This window comes from Cupressus sempervirens, chromosome 1, assembly GCF_028749045.1.
Source record: "Cupressus sempervirens isolate cs-2001-9-10 chromosome 1, ASM2874904v1, whole genome shotgun sequence".
Lineage (NCBI taxonomy): Eukaryota > Viridiplantae > Streptophyta > Pinopsida > Cupressales > Cupressaceae > Cupressus > Cupressus sempervirens.
In genome coordinates, this window is record NC_143118.1 from 735060544 (window position 1) to 735075390 (window position 14847).

Sequence of the window (14847 nt, forward strand, 5' to 3'; positions counted from 1 at the left end):
TGAATAACCTCTGTATGTGGGAGTAACTAAAGTTGAATTAGTATCAACTTATTCTTGATCTCTATGTCTTTAGCTGTGAGCTCCACTAACCTCTTTTGACTAGATGCCAATTCATTATAGGAGGATGAGCTTGAATATGCATTCTTGCCCAATGTAATTACACTTGCTCTTATGGCTGCATGTAACAACTCTAATAATGAACACGTATTATCTACTGTAAAGAAATCAATATCACACAATTTTAAATACAATGAATCAATAGTTTACAAATTTTTTTCTTGGTGTGTGATTGATGTAGAAAACTCAACTTGTCTATGTACAAGTTCATGTGAGACTTTCTCTAGCACTTTATGTTCAATCTTCTTTCAAACCATTGTAATAGTTTATCATTGGTCTTTATATCTTCCATCTAAATCTTATCAACTAAATATACTAGCTGATCCAAAATTGTATGCTGATTATTCAAATCTATGATTTCAAATGCATCTACAAAAATATCTTTGATATTCTGTAATACTTGCCTTCTCTTATGCTTTCTTCTTAGTTGTCCTTGCTTTGCCTTATGACTCAACAAGGTTTCTAGCTTTTGCATTTTCTCAAGTGTTATATTGTTCAAATCATACATAGGTAATGTGATTACCTCATCAAGGCTCACTGACTCATCACTCTCACCTGATTGAGTCACATCTGGAGATCATGAGGGTGTATCACTTGGTAGTGGTAATTGTAGCGATTTTCCCTTGTCACTTGATCTTGATCTTAGCTTCTGTACATGTATAGGAATCACTTGTTGCATAGGTGTCTCAATTGTGTGTTCGAAAACCTTTGCACTTAGCAATTGAATAAGAGCTTGAGTATCCTTTTCCTCTTTTTGTGTTACTTCTTCTGCTACCGATTCAGTGCATGTGTCCTTTCCAAAATTTCCCTCTATTTTCACAATAGGCATAATAGTAAATGGTGTAAATACAAATAAAGATTTACCAAGTTTCTTGGCACTTATATTCTCTATAATTGATGTCACATCAATATCATCAGTCTTCTTTTTGTCAAGCTTTCGATAATCTACAATCTCTAACACAATTGGAGTAGTGCATGGCTTTCTTGAATCTAACATTAAGCTTTGAATGTCCTCTTTAGTTAATATATTCAAATTCAGTAAAAGGGTGTCAGTGTCATCTTCTATTGTGATAGTCTCTTTCTATTTACACTGACTGACTAGTTGTTGAATCTCCTCAGTGAGCCTAGCAACTTCTTTCTTGTAGTCATCTTAAAATTCTAATGCATCTCAACCTTCCCTCACTTCCACATATGGAGTAAGCAATCCAAATGCTTCTTTCCATATTTGAATGCAATCTTGCTCAATTTCATGAGCTTTAGTTTTCAAAATCTTATATGCTCTGTCTCTCAGCATAAACTTATTTACAAAATCTTTAAGGGATATAGGCATATGAGTCTTCCCCAAACTTGGCATAGCTTGTGCCAGTGTTGTCTCTCTTATCTTCTTCTTGGTGGCTAGTACCCACTTCAATTTTGCATCCATTCATTTGTACAACCCCACTAGGAATCCATCTCCCAATTCCAAGGGTGTATGTCTAAACTTGATCATCATGTCAATCATAGCTCCTTGTAGCTTATCTTGATCAACATTATTCAAAGAATCATAATTAATATCTTTGAATCCCACAAAACTTTTTGATTCTCTTAATTTTTCACATACTTGATCCACAGTCATTGGAGGGAGTCTCTTCACTATTTGAAGTTTTCTAGGTTCATCAGACTCAATCTTTTCATCATCTTCCTCCTCCTCTTGTGCTATGTTTAGTTTTCTCCTTGACTTTTCTTGTGTCAGATGCTTTTGTATTTCAGCCAGTTTCCTCTTCTTTGATGGTCTTTCTGTGACTTGCTTGGTAGGGAGCTAAGATGTCTTTGACCTAGTGATAATCATTTATCCCTTTGGCTTTTGAGGTGTCACCATCCCTTGCACATACTTCTTTAGGTTTGCCTTTAGTTTAGGCTCAATAAAAACAACCTTTCTCTTCTTAGTAGCCTTAGGCTTCACAACAACAAGTTCTTTTCTTTTGCCTTCTTCAGCCTCTATAGGTTGTCCAGACCCTTTTCATTCTTCCTTATTTCCACCCTTGACAATCTTTCTTTTTCTTTTCTTTCCTGCTTTGAATGTTCCAAATTCAATAGTCATCTTGGTAATTACTATTTCATATGTGCCAAATTACTCAGTACTTACATCTATGATTTCAGCCAAAAGTGTAGTGACAATTGCATTGAACTCATCTATATTCACTTTGTAGGGCATTAGCCTTAGCCATGCTATCCTCATCAAAACTGCTTGAGCATAAATAAAATCTGTATCTACAATAAAATATACTTCATCATAGTACTTATCTACAACTGACTTAGGAGTCCTCATCCTATTCCTCATCTTTACTTTGAATTCTTCAAAATAGTTGTCCATTATTACTTCAATTTTTTCTCCCAATCTGCTACTTAAATCACTTATCTGCTTTATAATTGATTGATTTATATCCTAAGAAATTGTTCCAATAGTAGGAAAAGAGATTTGTACATAGAAAAATATACAAACTAATAAAGATCCAAACTTACAAGAGGTACTTTTCACTTTCCTTACTGCCTCTAAATTCTCTATAAGTTGGTGAAGTTGTAGCTCAACAAGATCATAGGAATGATCCTTCTTCACAATTTTGTAGCCCAAATCTACTACTACACATGGTATACTATTCAACTTGCTAGATTGATTTTGTGTGCAATCAAAAGAACAATAAATTCAACTAATGGGCTCAGACGAGAATAAATAAAGGTCAAGCCCCGACCAGATAGAGTAGAAGTCTCACCAATCCCTGCATCTATAGCTATTATAGAGGGGTGGGGGGCGACCCCTACTCTAGATAGTTTTCCCTCAATTCCATCAATTGACATTACTCGACCATTCCACTGTATTGTGGTTAGATTTTCAATTTTATTCTTTGTTGTGCTTCTTATAGTCTTCTGTCAATCCAAGGTAGGGTACCCAACTACCTTGTGAATGATAACCTTGTTTATCTTGATTGACCCACCTTGTAACCATATTTTCATGTCATGAATATGGCTAAGCACAATCTTTTCCATTCAACCTTAAAATCCTTTGAAAAACCTAAGGCATGGGTAAACCCTTTCTCAGCAATGATTTTGTGTTCATCTTTCAAGATTCCATCAACACATAGCTTATCATAAGCTGCTCTAATCTCAAAATCTCCAATTTCTCCTACTTTACATAGATAACAGGATCTTACATCTTGAACAATCAAGACTCTAGGTGGAATTGATGATGAAGCTCCAATATCATCAAAAATGTTTTCGAGGTTTACTAAATTTCTAAAATTAGGTAGAGGACTTTGATTATTTTTAAAAATTTGTGCACTGTTGTCCTTCAACATTTCACTTCTAGATACCATTATGAACTAGGGTTTAATAAAAAATCCTTTTAAAATATATCCACTAAATACTTAACTCAACACTAAGAGTAATACTTACTTTGTTTGATAGATTGGTTGGTATACTGCTCTGATTCTTTTTCCCTGGTCACTGAAATCATCTTGAAATTTCTCATAAACTCTTTTGATCACTTGGTGAATGAAAATGAATATCCAAATTTAATAAATACCTTCAAATTTTAATTTTAGGTTTGCATTTAATGTCTTTGTACATGGTTGGTGTATCACAGCTAGCTCGATCTCAATTTCTTGCTCGATCAAGGCTACTTCACTCGGCCATTACTATTTCATTCAGTCAATACATTAACTTCCTTGATCACTCAATATATACTACAAGGCTTGATCAATATAGATTGTACCATTGATGCTCAGTACTATGGTTTTCTTTTTCTTTTAGTTCTTAATGAATATTTACTTATGCAAATATGAACCTTTAGCGCTTCTATGCTAGGAACCAATGTAAAAATATAACATTGAATGTATAGTTCCTACATGCCTTCTTTATTTAGAGAGATGTAGTGTGATCACCTAATCCATCATATTGGGTGATCATATTTTTGTCTACTCCACTACATCTAGCTCTTACTATCTCTATCCATGTTTCTTTCTTTCAAATTTTGTCATCTACTGATATCTCCAACATTGAGACAACTATAACATACCAATTCTCCATTTATCCACTTCTTGTAATTTCCTCTAAAATGTGTTTTGATGTAATTCTCTAGAGTGTATGCCTTTTCTTGATGTATGTGTTTGTTTCTCAGTTATCTAGTTTGAATTTTTCTTGAATCTACACTCATGAGCTCTATGTTCATACTTTTAATAGTTGTAACATTGAACTTGGAATTTAGATATATTTTTGGTTGAGTGATTTTTCTTTGATCTGCATTCATCTATTTGATGTCCTTCTTTCTTGCAATTAAAATATTTACCACTTAATTTTGGTTTAGGAGTTTGTATACCATTTTTTCTTCTACGAATGTTGGCTGTGTGACCAATTTTTCCATAGTAATGACATGTAGGTTTTCCTTTGGATTTGGAATTTCTCTATTCTCCAATCTTGGATGATTCTCTTTCTTTAGTAGATGAAGAGTGCTTGTTGTATCCAAGTCTAGAGGTGTCTTTTGTTCTAGGTGACCTCAATAGTTCTTCAAAGTGTTTGATTACTTCATTTGATTTATCCATTCTCTCCATAAGTTCCTTTTCATGCCTTAACTCACTTTTCAATTGCTCATTCTGTAACCTTAAATTTGTGATCTCCAAATCCTTTCTATTTTCTTCCTGATCTGTAGTTACTAGTTGATTTATCATATCTAGCTGATTATTTGTAAGCTTCTATACTTCAAATGACCTATCTTCAAGTCTAACAGCCATATGTCTTTTTTTTTCTTTATCCATGAGCTTGTCTTCCATTTCTTTCTTCTTTTGTTTCATTGCTTCACATAGTGTAATTGATTGAATTTCTTTTCCTATCTTGAGATCTTTTTCTTCTTTAGTTAGGGCACTATTCTTCTCTAGTAATTTTGTCAATGCTTCATCACTATTACCAGTCTTTCTACTATTAAGAAGTCATTATGTGTCAACTTCTTTGTATCGTGTGTCATTTTGTTGAATAACTATCTCTTTCTTTCTTTCCAAGGTTTTCTTAAACTCTTCTTTTGGTGCTTCTAATTGGTGTAATATGATATGGATTTTAATCATCTAGTTCTCAATGATTTTTTTCCATATTATAAATTTACATCTCCATGATCTAATACTCTCAAGCTGTTAGGCTTCCTAATAAGAGAATTGAGCTTTGATACCAATTGTTGGAATGTGCTAATGGGAAACAAGATACCGAGAGGGGGGGGGGGGGGGGGGGGGGGGGGGGGTGTTAATTAGGATCTTAAACTATTTATCTTCAAAACCAATTTAATGAATCCACATCTAATTCATCTCAAATTATAGATCTACCTTTAAAAATGTAATGCTGAAACATAAATGAAACACATCACATTCATGAAAGATTTTAACACATAACAAAATGATTTGGTAACCCAGAAACACTTCAGTGTGAAGGCAAAATTGGGGTGGGGATGAAACCCACAAATCTTCACTATTGCAACAATAAAGTTAACTTGTTAGGGTTACAATTTTTTATCATAAGATATGATCTACCTTTTGAGGGGTCTTCCCTACTAAAAGCTATAGAGACTGTTAGATCTCACCTTATTGAAGGTACACTCACAATGAAGTAAGGACTCTATTAGGAGGTTTACATAGGTTTGTTAAAACCACTATGTTAAGAGATTTACCCTAAATCAATTAATAGTAATTGATTCAGTACCTGACCCTCAATTTTCTCTATTAGCTGGTATTGGATCTCCTCTTTGCTATATCTTTGATCTAATGTCCTAATTTGATGGCTTTGTTCAATCCTTCACTACTCTGATTGCTCTCTATCTGATCTGATTTCAAACTTAGTCTTCTCTTCTTTACATGCACATACACCCAATCATTCCATCCTTTATACTTACATATAGATTATAGGGTTAGAATCCTCCTTAAATAGATGTTATGTGAAGGTTCTAGATCTTGATCAATAGTTTACGATTCTTCATCTTTTGTCATTTCTATCTGATTTTCTAATTGGTTGAATTGCATGCCTTACGATCATTACCTTCTATAATGATGTGTGATCATCTTCTTAATTGGCTCTATGAATATTAAATGTCATATAAAATTAAGCCAAAATGGTTTATGTATGTGTTTTTGTCATTACAAACTCATATGTCAAAAATGAACTGCTTGGCACTTGAATGCTCTAACGCTCGATCATATAAACTTCTTCATGTTGTCACTTGACTTCTATACACCTACTTTCTTAGCATTCATTAATGTGTTAATTTTCTTGGTTCCAACTATATTTCTTGGTGCATTCATGTGCTCAGTTTCAAGTGAATACTTAATAATCACTATCATGTTTGGTATAAGCATTGTATGCTTGACCTTTACTAGATAACTCGGTCATAGTGATGATTGTGTAATCTTTCCTATTAAATGACTAAGTGTTTGGAAACTAATAGAAAAAATTGGCTTAGATATCAACAATTAATATATAGATAATCCAATTCAAATGAGTTTCCAATAGGGATAAATAAGACACCATCAAAATGTAGCAAAAACTCATCATCTTATTCAAAATTTGTGTGTAATTTATACAATTAGATATTGAATCTTCTTATCAATTTATGTCTTACCATTTCCAATCATGTATGATGTCTTATAGACTTCTACAAACCTTCCTAAACTAATTACAATCACCTGTCCCTTTACAAAGAAGTAAAACATTGATTTGGCTAACTAGCCATTCAATTTCATATTCAAATCTATAGTTTTCCCTCCAATTAAAAATTAACTATTTCTAACTATTGAATAGGCTCCAAAAGGCCTTGATCATGAAATTTATGATTACAACATCCAACCTAGGGCCCCTAAGCCCCAAACTGTCACATATCAAATCCTAGGCCACAATACCCTTATTACATCATTTTGGGACATTTTAGGTCCTTTAACCTTATTATCAATCCAATTACAACTTATGTCTTAGAAGGATTAAATACATCATGTTTAGGCCCACATGACCTTTGATCACATCTTCCTTTCCAAAATTCTTTCTTGGACCCCCATGGGTCCTACAGTAGTCTTGCACTAAAAATCCTTCCTCCATGACTATGATTTATGTTATGATTTTCATGTACATGAAATGGTCATTGTGGCCTCATAAGTGATGATGGTTCCTAAGAGTAAATAAGATCTCTATGAGGTTTTGGTATGAATATTTTTCTTTTATATACATGTCAAAATTTGGTTTATATATAAGTACATACATTTTTACTTTTGTAGTGCTTGTCATCAACTTTGGGTTATTAACTCTTGTTAATTGTCTTTTACCTATTACAACTCCCTTCGCAACTTCCTATAGATTCTTTATCATTTAATTTTGTTAGGAGTGTTGATCATTGAAGAGGAGTTCCAACAAAACAAGGGTAGGAGGTATGCATGTCTTCTTAGTTTACCTTTTGTCAACTCACTTTAGATTTCTTTCATGTTTGTTAGAAAGACCTAATTCTTCCCTAAATGATTATAAAAACTTTTAACACTTACCATAAAGGAAGATATCTTAACTAATTAATTAGTGGTAATGCCTCCTATTGGCATATGAGATCTATTTGAGGCTCCGTTATGCATTCATGATTTGGTCCATGCATAATTAGTTTTGTATTATTTATTGACATGTATGTTATTAACTTTTATTAATTGTTCCTTTACCTCTTATAGCCACCTTCATAGCTACCCATAGATCCTCTACCTTTCTATTTTGTTAGGAGTCCTTGCCCATGAAGGATCCCATCAACATTACTACATATCCCAAGTACAAAAGAAAGAGATGGATTAATAAAAAAATCAGTTGCCAACAAATTATAGTCTATCATTTAGTTATTTTGATATTATTTAGAGATAAGATATTTGATTTAGGATTTGAATTGTTCTTGTGTAGACACTTAGTGAGCCACATACTACTTCAAAGAGGCTCAATTTTGATGATCCAACATAGTTATAGATAGTGATATGGAAATATAGATTTAATTGTGGTTATTAAATGACATTTATGCATTTTCAACATTTATATTCTACATATCAACATTGACCTATAAGATGCCATCTTTTTGTAACTCTACTATTGATTTGGGATTGTTAGGATTAGAGAGACATAAAGAATTATTAAATGACAATGTAACCACTATCACAAAGAATTAAAGCACATAGAAATAAATAGAAGACACAAATATTTAGCATGGCTCACCCAATCCTTAGGCTATGTCTACCAAACAACAAGTCCAATATTATTATCATATGATTTCAACTTGATTACAATCTACAACCACTTGCAACTCAATACCACTAGAAGAAGCTACTAAATAATCATATATCATAAAATCCTTAACCCTAATCCATTTTATACAAGATTTATGACACTTGAGTAATTAGGGATAGAACATGTTGATCAATAGAAATGATAACTCCCCACATATTTTACAATAGTAAATTCATTTTTGGCTTTGTGGTTGTTTCCCCTCAACCTTTCCCATGACCATGTCTTAGGTGCTATCGCTGGACCCTACAAGGGGTGTTGCCCCTTGAACTTGAATGGGGCATTTCCACTTGACCTTGAAAGGGGCATTTCCCCTTGACCCCTAGCATGGGGGCACTACCTTCAAACCCATGTAGGAAAAACTAGGGGGAGACTATGCTAGATGAAGTGAGGTAATAATAACCTTTGAGTCTACTTAGGCTCCACTTAACAACAATCTCCCACTTAGAGACTGATTAAACTCCATAACACTAACCTCACATTTAGATATGGATCATAGCACTAGTAAACTTGTAGCTCCCGCTGGAATGTAAAACCACCCTTGACTTCGATGTTCTTTTATTTTGTTTAGTCTACAAAATGAACCAAAATTGAAGATGAGTTAATCTTCTCTCTTGTCACTGCCATTGTAAACATATATATTTTTAGATTATGTTATCATGAATTCTAATGATATTCCTTTAGGGGAGTATCCTAATCATTAGGGATTATTGACATGTTGCATTCATGACTGTGTTTGTCATTGATGTCAATATAAAATTGTCTCTAAGAAGACTAGCAAAGTAGCAGATAGAGAACAAGGTTGTACAAACTCTATATTGATGACCAAGTCAAGTGTACTTAAGGATGTGTTCTACATTGTATCTTGATGAAGTGGATAAGTGCACATAAAAAGAGGTGGAGACATGTAGAAGATATGCTTGATTTACAAAAGATAGTAAGAAGACATAGTGCCTGATAAGTGGTTTCCAATGATTGATTTGTACCTCTTAAATAACATAGAATCATGATGAGTGCACTTAAACACTGATTGTATAAAGCCTAATGATGATGTCAACAAGTGTGCAAGGTCAGATGTTGCATGTGTGAGAAGTTGTGAAAACTGTGGGTCGACAATGTTGTATAATTGTAAAATAATTGTTTATCTTAAAGAAGTCCTATTATAATTAATTGGAAAAGCCTTGAGGCCAACTCAATGTATTATTTTGAGGATATGGTATAAAGGAAGGTTATTTTCCTTGTGGTAAAAAGTGTGATTGATGTATGAAGTTTGAACTATGCAAGTAATAATCAAAGTTGGTAAATGCGTGTAAGTGATCCAAGGGATTATTTGGATGCGAGATTGGTGATCTAATATTGAGATCAAAAGAGGTCTTGTCCAGTCAAGAGGATAGAGAAGGAGCTAAGACTATTTCATTTATATTATTCTATGAGGAATAATATAGAGACTAGTAGGATAGTGAGTTTAGTGGTCTTTCCCCTAAAGTTATTTGGACAGTGGGTCTATCTGCCTTCTAGAACTCCTAATAGGGTTGGCACAACTCCTAACAAGGTTAGAATCTCCGAACAAGGATTCAAAGTTTCCTAACAAGGATTGATATGTGCTGAATGCATTTCATTAGCTCCAAATAGAGTCCATCCTCTTACAAGGAACATTAATATTAGTACATCATTTTGTTGGTACCATCCCCACTAGGGTTTTCCCTCTAATCAAGGTTTTCCCTAGTTAACATATATGCTATTATTGTGTATGAGTATCTTGTTATGGTTGTTGATTATATTGTTCATATGTTTAAGGATTAATAAAGTTGATAAGTGTTTTAATAGTTGGATAATTGATTTACTCCCCCTCTCAGTTATCTCAGTGGACTTTACTTTCTAACAAATTATACTCTATATGTATCTTTTCCAACTTTAATTGTCCATTATCCAAAACTAATTGAACGAAATGGTAATGTAGTTGTATGTGTATTGTCTTTGAATGTAGACCATAATTTTGGGCAAGATAAATGACACTTTGGCTATCTATAAATAAATAATTTTTCATTTGTGGATGCCCCAACTCTTCCATGAAAAATTAAAGCCATATCATCTCCTTGGATGCCTCTATAGTAGCAAGATACTCTACCTCTATAGTGAACTGTTAGAGTTTTAGGTGACCCCTACAATAAAAAGAAAGACCAAGATAACTTCGACAAGAGATTGGAAAGATAATTGTATTAAGATGCAAGAATGATATTATTGATAATGAACATCAATGTATTGCATGAACATTCTTGAACATAAATTGAAATGTACAAAATATGTCTCCTTATATAGGAAAGGCAATACAAGACAATGATAAGGAGAGGATAACCTATCATCTACACAAGGTGGAATCACATGTCCACTAAAGATGGATCATCCTCCATTATGCAATAAAGTATGCAAAATATTGAGGATGATTATGTGATATGAGCACTGAAGGTGGATTGAGATAACAACTATTACATACTAGAGTTGAAATTTTCTACACCATGTGCTTAATTGAAGCACAAACTCCTAACCATCTTAATGACAAACTATTATGCAATGCATTATCCTAAGTAAGATTGAGTAAGTGTAATTAGTGAATATTTAATTACAACAATACCCCCCTTAATTGTAACTTGTGGGAATGCACTTAAACTCATAATGAAAGATGGATTTCACATACAAGGCCATTTTAGGTACCCACGTACAATATGCAATAGAATACATGAAATGAAATATCTCATAAAGTGGAGAAAGATATAAAAACTCATGGGAAAAACCCTCCCCCAAAAAGAGAGATGAAAATACACAATGCATGGATGGATAAATACCCACCCCCCCCCCCACCACAAGAACTACATACATCACATATATACAAATTATAACCCCCCCATAGGGAGGATGATAGGAGATATAATATCACCCCCACAATGAAGCAGCTCCAATGTTGATGAAGTGTACCTACAAACAAAAAAGAATATAATTCCTACAAGTAACATGTCCCCCCTTAGGAAGAAAGAAATGCATCAAATGATGAAGAAGCCAATCCATATACAAATGGAATAAGGGGGAATAACGTCTCCAAGTATGCATCTTTGACAATTGAATAGGTGTCTCCAAGCTCAAAGATTCCATCACACCAGCGAGCTAACCTATAAGATGTGAAAAACCAAATAAAGTTGAAGAGTTAGGTAATATAATCTCCAAAGAAGGTGAATAAATATCTCCAACTATTATGCTATCATCATGGAGAAGAGAAACCCCTTCAAGTATGTCTCCCAAATATGCAATATGAGAATCAACAAAAAATGTAGGAATGTCATCCATGTAGTCATCCCACATTGTAAGCTCTAAAGAAATATGATTATCCTGTTGACTAGTAGAAGAAACCATCACTAAATAAATAGGAGGTGGAGAAGTAGGATTATCAACACTTTCCTTAAGAACACAATGATGCAAGTGTCCAAAGTTCTGTCCACCTACAAAAAAACATCATTAGTAAAGCGATACCCTATAAATATTATTATTATCATCATCAAAATGGGAAAAAGAATACAAGAATAATGTATGATAAAAAAATACCATAGATATGAAATTTGTAGTCTCCATGGTCCTAATATAGATATAATTAGGAGTGAACTCAACAATTTTACCTTATGCTCTATGAGTAATTTGGTAAATGGAAAGGAGATTAGTGATTAAGGATGGTACACAAAGAACATCACTAAATGTCCCCTTTCCCATAGGAATAAAACCTTTCCCACAATCCTTCATGTATGTGTTGTTACCCATCAATAAATGTGGAGAATGAAAAGGCTCAATAGATGAAAACACATCCATAGAAGATGTCATTTGATGTGATGCACCTTAATCAAGAAGTCATTTAGCTTTCTCAGGTTGTATGAAAGAAATGAGTGCTTGTCCTTTACCTTTATCTTTGGAGGATGACATAGATGTAGAATTTTATATATGTATAGAAGGAGTAGACATTGATGAGGGAAACTTGATATTGTTCTTTTGAAGAATGTGAGTGAGCCCATCAATCTACTTGTGAAAACATTTATACTCACCATGTCTTAGATTTTCATAATATGCACATTTATCTCTCTTTCTTCTAGATGGTTCCTCTCTTGAAGAGGACTTTGATTCAAGCTTAGATTGTGAAGGAGAGTCACCAAATTGGTCATGTTTCTTAGGATCCTTGTGTTGATTCTTTCCTTTTCCTTTGGAAGCATTTGGAGTGGAGTCACTTGCGACCAATGCTTGGTGTTTTGAAGGATTCAATTGACCAATATGTTCTAAATTTTCTTATTTCCTTGTGAGATGGGCTGAAAATTCATCAAGAGAAGGTTTTTTGTATGATTACCAAGAACATTCATAGTAGTATAGAATGTGTAAAGAAAGATTGAATATTCAAGACCTAGCTTGGACAAGATAGATAATATTAATTACTCATCATCTTTTGTAATGCCACAATTAAAAAGATCCAATCTAATAGAATTGAACTTAAAGAAAAAGTCTTGAATATTGTTAAAATCACAAGTATTTAGACCTATGAGCCCATTCTCTAGTCTAAACTTTTGCATTCTATCAGGTTTACCAAAGATTCCTTCCAATATTTTCCAAGCATCACAAGGACGTGTGCAAGATGAGATGTAATACATAAAATCATGACAAATACATAAAATCATAACAAATGGTAGATCTAAGAAATCCAGGTGCTTTATCCTTTAGATCAAAATATTTCCTCCTTTCTACGACACCTATAGCTAGTTCTAGATCATGTCCAACAATCATTCTAAGCAATCCAATACTCAACAACAAATTTGAAATTTATCATTTTTATTCATGATAGTTATATGGAGTGAGAAATGAAACCTTTGAAAAATCCATTATGACCCCAAATGATTACTGTAAATAATTGACAGCTCCTTCAAATGACTAATGCAAATAAAAAAACTAAAATGCAAATATAGTTTTAAAAATTATCTATTTCTAAAAGTGACATGTCTACTCCAAATAACTACAAAATAATTGTAGATCTAGAAAGTAGACAAAAAATCATGCACTTAAAAAAATAATTGCACTTGAAAATGTTACCATATGTCCCCAAAAAATGTTGTGGAAGTTGCCAAATACAAAATTAGGCAAGTACATTCATGAAAACCCACAATTTTTGATCAAACAAGACACCAAAATGAAAAACCAATACCACCAATAATAAATGTAGTTAATTATACCTCAAATAAAAAACTTCATGAAAAAAGGACCAAGATTGAGCAAGATATGAGCGTTTAAATTTAGGCTACAAAACCAAAAACTCAAATGGTGAAGGAAGATATGCAAACCAATCACATGATGTTAGCAAAACCTGTGATTAGTTTTGATGGTTGTATAGAGGTCATAGAAAAGTAGTCTCCTACTACTATTTGACAACTTGATGGGTGTCAATTTTAGGACAAGAAAACTAATATATGTGATGACTGGATTTGATAGTGATGAGATGGAAAATCTAACTATGCTAGAGTTGATATGGCAGATGTGTCTCTAAGTGTGTGGATCATACAAGTGATATGGTAATCACATGATGTCAACAATTGTTGACTAGTCAAAACAACCCTCTTTAAGGCCAAAAAAATGCCATAGAATGCAGATCTAATTGATCTTCTAAAAAAATGCTCCCTCCTTGAGATTAGGCTAAATCAAAGTTGCCTCATGGATGTTAATGTTGGAGGGCACTATAGAATTCACTATTAGATTCTACTTTTTACTACTGATGGAACCTTTTATTTGATATATTTGTGGATGGTTACAAGTTTTATTCCACAATAATAATGGAAGATTTGGGTTGAATTACCTATACCAACTTGTAGATTTGTGTTTTCTAGAAGTAAACACATTTATTGGTTGTTACACTATGCATGACTAATTGCATGATCTAGTTATTGTTAGACTGAGGTTGCCATTGCACCAAAAGACTAAGGTGTTAATACCCAATACAACTACTCAACATATAGTACACATGAGGCAATTAAGCCCTTGTCATGAATCCCGAGGGGAGCACTGAAAAAATTTCCAACAATCTCCCCCTCAACATTACCTAAGGGTCTGAGGATTCGAACTTGTGACCAAGCTCTGATACCAATTGTTAGAAATTAAAGTCTACCAAGATAATTGCAGGGGGGGGTGTGAATCAATTATCAGATTAATATTAATTTTATCAGCTTATTAAACCTTAAACATGTGATCAATATTATCAACAACCATAATAATATACACATACACAATAACACCACATATGTTAACTAGGGAAACCCTTGATCAAAGGGAAAACCCCAGTGGGGATGATATGCACAAGATGATGTTCTAATGTTTAAGTTTCTTGTAAAAGGATAGACTCTATTAGGAGCCAAT